The 6,006-nt window shown below is 33.1% G+C and overlaps 2 long non-coding RNA genes across 3 annotated transcripts; both read right to left on the bottom strand.

Annotated features, from left to right (window-relative positions):
* Positions 1–1,201: 1,201 nt before the first annotated feature.
* LOC145729560 (uncharacterized) lies at positions 1,202–2,893 on the bottom strand. 2 transcript variants are annotated; one of them, XR_014178408.1, is made up of 3 exons: positions 1,775–2,893; positions 1,605–1,720; positions 1,202–1,544 (listed from the first exon to the last, which is right to left on the bottom strand). It is a non-coding gene; the product is annotated as an uncharacterized LOC145729560 (long non-coding RNA). The 2 variants fall into 2 exon arrangements; XR_014178407.1 differs by having other exon boundaries at positions 1,605–2,893.
* A 2,350-nt stretch (positions 2,894–5,243) lies between these two features.
* LOC145729765 (uncharacterized) lies at positions 5,244–5,677 on the bottom strand. Its single transcript, XR_014178461.1, has 2 exons — positions 5,599–5,677; positions 5,244–5,544 (listed from the first exon to the last, which is right to left on the bottom strand). It is a non-coding gene; the product is annotated as an uncharacterized LOC145729765 (long non-coding RNA).
* Between the last annotated feature and the right edge of the window lie 329 nt (positions 5,678–6,006).

Here is a 6,006-nt window from a genome sequence, read left to right on the forward strand (position 1 = left end):
GGGGTAGCGATGTTGGAATTTATTGCAAAGGTTTAGTAGGGCAAAGTAGCATTTAAAATTACCCAACCCGCAAAGTGTGAATTTGATTAACATCGTTTGACTTTCAATTACATGCAAATTATATTTGAAAAACTATATTAAAGGTATTTAGTTACTGGATAGGGCGTTTAGTTGAATTTTGCCATGATTGGCATGTTTCATATAGTTAAAATAGCATAGACCAAAGCACAACTTTTCTTAGTTTGCAGATAATTCAAACAGTTTATTAACAATCTCATATTTTTTCCTTCTCACATTCTTTTGACGATCGACCTGCTTATATTTTCTGGCCAATTTGCTAACTCAGCACCATCCACTTACAATAATTTCTTTCATCTCCCAGCTTCTCCAGCAGAAGTCTAATTCTTTGACGACTTCTCTACAATTATATGCAAACATCTCTTTCCTTTTTCTCTCCCTTTCTCTAGCTCTACTCTACTTCCATACGTTCATAATTCTCTTTTCGACATCCTTAACAGGCTTGCCACACACTTCTCTCTTATTTTGCTCTTCAAACATTTCTGCTATTTCCTTCCTCGTATTAACATACTTTTCCACTGTTTCCTCTCATCTTCACTCAGTTCAATTTGATATTGTTCCACTAACTTTTTATCCTATTTATTTTCATATACATACAGTGCGTTTTTTTTAACGCGCAACATAGGATTTCACGTGTTAAATTTTTAAGCCCATGTTAGACCATGTTATTTTGGAACTACAAGTATAAAACTTGACGGGTGGCTGTTTCGTACCCTGAAGCTTAAGTAAGTTTACCAATTCGGCCTAAAAAGTGTTAAAAAGCTTGCAAAAAATCATCTTTTTTCGAAAAGGTTTTATCGTTTCATACTCCCTGTATGCATTGTTGTTCTTTGAGGTTTTTGATACCGGCACGGCAGGTAGCAGGTAAAATTTGGCGTAGAAAGTAAAACAGGGTGATCATTAACTTTATATCAAGAAAGTTAAGAACAAAAAAAGTATTTTTATAAGTGAATTGTTCAAAGTGACCTCCGTTTGAAGCCAAACAGTATTCTAAACAATCATAAAATGCCCTTTTGACGTTCAAAAGATGTCGGGTCGTGATGCAGTCAAAATATGTCACTTTACCTGCTACCTGCCCTGCCAGTATAAAAACAACAAGGAACAACAATGCATACAGGGAGTATGGAACGATAAAATCTTTTCGAAAAAAAATGATTTTTTTCCAGTTTTTAATCACTTTTTAGACCAAATTGGTAGACTTACTTAAGCTTCAGGGTACTAAAGACACACCCGTCAAGTTATAGACTTGCAGTTCCAAAATAAAATGGTCTAACATGGGCTTAAAAATTTAACACGTGAAATCCTATGTTGCGCGTTAAAAAAAACGCACTGTATACTCTGTTATATTAAAGTTTAATATAATATTATAATTTTATTTTGATATTCTGTCTTGTCAGAATTGCATTTTTTAGTTCAATAAATAATTTCCGGTCTTCTTTCCTCAGCAGGTTATCTTCAAAGCAAATCTGGCGACATTAAACGCTTTAATTCAACAGACAACTCTATGAATATGAATGAGAACTTACGATATAACTTAGCCAAACAACATTTACTACAATCGCCTTCTCCAAACACGTACACTAAGTTTAGTAATATTTCGGAATGGACTAGAATAAAAAAGTGAATTTGAAAGTTTGCGTTTCTACAAAACGAAGTGGTTTGTCAAACTTTCTTATAAAACTAACCCTTTCGTTACCTCTCGCTCAACCAATCCGAGAATAAACTTTCCTCTTTCATAACAAAGTGCAAGACGTCAAAAATAATCAAATCAGCTTTCACGAAAGAAAAACTTTCCGGCAAAGTTTACTATCGTGAAGGAAGTGAGAAACTTTGAGCTGGAAGGTATATTTAAAAATGCCTTTTGTAAAATATTTTGGCTTAAAAGGCGCACGTAACGAGATTAAACGGAGACTAATTCAACTTATATAATATATCATCATTTAAACTTTAAGGATTCCCAAAAGAGAAATGACGAATTAAGTTAGGACTTAGGCGGGTGCAGCATCGTGTCTAAGGAAAGGTAACGCGGAATGGATTATAAGGAAAGTCCGTTGTTATTGGAATAGAGCCAAGCCTAATCCTATTACTTAAACTTACTTTTAAGTTTCAAGTGGAAGTTTCCAATTGGAAACTGTTAAATTTAAAGTTTCGTTTCGGCTGCGATAAATCTGAGATGTACAAAAGATGAGATTTAGAGCCGATATTTTTAAAATAAGAATACGACTTAGTTTTTGTTCTTTCGGTCAAAACGGATCAGTAAACTAATCGTCTAAGATCCGTAAGTTGATGACAGTAAATTTTTAGGATTGGGATTGTAAAGCAGAATCGCCAACGTCCGTAACGGAAGAAGAAGATAGTCAGATGATTGGAATTGATAAGAAAAAAAACCAAAACCTCATAATTTTTAACAGATATTGCTTCAATCCATATATCTTGTATCCTTTTTTTCTTTGTTTATTGGGTCTTCTGTCTCACACAAAAAAGGTTTGTTGGGAAAATGGAATTTCGCACTATTTTCAACTAAGTTGAAAATAACATTAACCTAGTCGTCCCAACACAAGACCACTGACTTAGGCTCGGTCTTGTTACCTAAAAACGCTGACGTTTCGGTGGAAAATCTACCACCGTCTTCAGAGAATCTAAAAAAGAAAGAACACAACGGCAGAACACAGAAAACAACAACTTAATAAATATTAAACCTGATAATGTTCAATTTGGAACTCTGAGAAGGGTTTTGTCAATAAAAATTGACATAAATTTTGACTTTTGTCATTCCAATAGGAAAGGTTATCTATTGTTGTAGTGAAAGGTGGGTTTTATAATGAAAACAAAATTCAGTTTCGTTTGATATGACCAAGTGTTATCTCCTCCTCTAGAATATTTAACCAAGTTTGGTCAATATTAATAGAGGATGTAGCAACACAGGAGTCATGGTTTAATCTAATATATGCACTTTCTTTTATTTTACGTCTTTTTGAAAAAGTTTCTTTGTCTATGATACTACATTCATTCCATTTGACTCTATGATCATTATCAAACGCGTGTTGGCAAATATTAGATTTGTGAAAGTCTCCAGTTCTTAAATAATTTTGGTGTTCTTTAATACGTTTTTTTAATGGTCTGGAGGTTTCACCAATATAAAATTGATTGCATTCGCAAGGAATTTTATATATCACGTTTCTTGTAGATTCATTTTCATTGTGAGGTTTTGTTTTAGTTAAGTGTGATCTTAATGTGTTTTGAGTTCTAAATATTGTTCTGATTTCCAGATTGTTTTGGATGTTCTAAATCCCTAAAACATTTATTAATAAATGTTTCAGGATAGTCATTTTCTTTTAGAACATTTTTAATGAATAATTTTTCTTTATTAAATTGTTCATTATTGCAAATAATTTTGGCTCTATCAAATAAACTTTTTACAATACCTTTTTTTACCATTATTGGATGATTGGATGTGTAGTTTAAATATCTATTTGTGTGGGTTGGTTTTCTGTATACTTTTGTTTCAAATTTGTTTATGTCTTTTTTGATTAGAATGTCTAAGAATGGAAGTTCGTTATTTTGTTCAGTTTCTGTTGTAAATTTGATTGTGGGTTCTATTGAGTTTATGTGAATTAGAAATTGTTGGAGATGATCATTACCGAATGGATATATTGTGAAAACATCATCAATATATCTCCACCAGATTGTGGGTTTATAATTAAAATTATTAATGTTATTTGATTCGAAAAAATAATAATAATAGCTTGCCATACGTTTTTTTGGTAATTGATTTACAGGGTAATTTTTGTCGAGGGTTCAACCAACAAATTCTAAAAATGACCAAACACTTAACCATCTCCCTAGATACTTACCTACTTTAAGAGTACCTATTGTAATTTGCACTACTTTGAATAAAACAATTAGCTAGCCAGTTAATTATGTACGGAAGTAAAGGCAAAATGAACCCTGAGTTGGAATCGATTTCGTTTCAAAATAGGGCAATCACTGAATTAGGTTTTAATAAGATCTTACAAGAAGGTAAGAGGAGGAAGAAGTAAGGACAGCTTATGCTAATATTTACGTCAGAATAAGGTACTTAGACCTGGCTAGTAAATTATTAAATACCAGACTCCGGAGTAGTGGCCAATTCGGATTAACATTGTTAATTTATGTTTTTTACTCAGCCAGAATTGAGCAATCAAAAATTTAATTCTGCCAAAGTTCAACTTGGATTTAAGGACTTTTAAAACTTGTATTCTGTTCAAAAAATGCATGCTAACAACTATTGCATTAAAGTGCACTTTATACAAGGCGATGAATCAAAAAAAGCACTCTGAAACTTTCGTTCTATGCACTAATAATTTCGTTGGCGTTTGAAAGTTTTTTGGCGTGAGATTTGCGCTTTAAATATTTTTTCCATTTAGAAGAAAAACGAGAGAAAACGATAAATAGCCCCGGTCGTCCGGGATTTCGACGAATATTTCAGCCAAGAATGAATCGTTCCTAATATTTCCCTTTTGGGATTGGTATAATGACAAATTACCGATTACGCCGACGCAATTTTTGAATCCGCTGCGGGGCTGCTCGAGATTGCTTTCCACACGACACGCTAAGCTGAAAGCTCTGAAACCACCTACAATGAATCTTGTTTGATAATGATAATAAAAGACAAATATTATATTGATTGGTCGGTTTAGAATCTTTAAATTACTGGGTTTTAATGATTTTAGTACTTTAATTACACCTGCTGAGCCACTAAGACCATCTGCTGTATCTAGGAAGCTAAAAATGATACAAACATCATCTTTTGTTTAGTAATATTGTCAGCTTTTAATTCATCTTGTTTCAGAGGTAAAATCAGACCAGTTGGTAGAAAACTATAATTTATTAACTAAAAATAACATTAAATGTAAATGACTGGTTTATCAAAGTAGTAAATCAAAATGAGAGGATTAGACTGCCGATCTTCCTCTTGTTTTTCTCTCTGTCATCGTTCTTGTTCTTCTTCTTCTTCTTGTTTTTCCTTATGTCGTTGTTTTTCGAGAATTTCAAGCATCACTTCGTCGTGATCCGTCGATCTAGGATTACCATTCACGTAGAGTACAGTTCTTTACTCACTTATCCCACTGCTGATACCAAATGCTACACTTTAGGGGATTCTTTTTGATAAGTGAGACTTTGAATAAACTCAACCGACTTTATTTAATAATTACACAGCAATTTACAACACAGGAAATTACTTTTAAATGACTAAAGTCACTTAGATCCTCTTTTACAACTTTGCTTCTTGCTTACTATTGTACCGTACGTTTATATACGTGCGGTTTATACTTCTTGAAGCTTCCAGAATGTCCTTCCTAAACGACCACGAAACGTTTATGGTGTCGGGAATTTTCCAGCCAATATTACTTTGATAATACCTGGACGTGTCCATAAGCAGTCGTTTAAGGACTGTATTTCACATGGGGTTATAAGACCTAAGGCCTAGAGAGACTTCGTATTAAAGAAATTGCTAAAATGATAAATTTTAGGTCTAACTCTGTTAGTTTTTGAGATATCAAAAAACCGACTGCACCAGCGTCTTTTCCGGGAAATTTTAACATAAAATGACACCGAGACGTCAACTGTAACTTGACAAATAAAAAAGTTGTATTTTTTTACGGTTCCAGACCGCCATTTTGAATTTTCTATCAAAATATTGACTTGCACCTCATTCTGAAGGAAATTTCACATAGTTTCAAAAAATGAGAGACAAAATGGCGTTTAAGGCCTCCATTTTGATTTTTTTGTTAAAATATTGACTTGCACCTCATTTTAAAGAAAATTTCACGTAGTTTTAATACATGACAGACAAAATGGCGTCCCAGGCCACCATTTTGAATTTTCTGTCAAAATATTGACTTGCACCTCATTTTAAAGAAAATTTCACGTAGTTTTAATACATGA

This window comes from Ips typographus, linkage group LG5, assembly GCF_016097725.1.
Source record: "Ips typographus isolate SLU linkage group LG5, UJ_Ityp_2.0, whole genome shotgun sequence".
NCBI classification, from domain to species: Eukaryota; Metazoa; Arthropoda; class Insecta; order Coleoptera; family Curculionidae; genus Ips; species Ips typographus.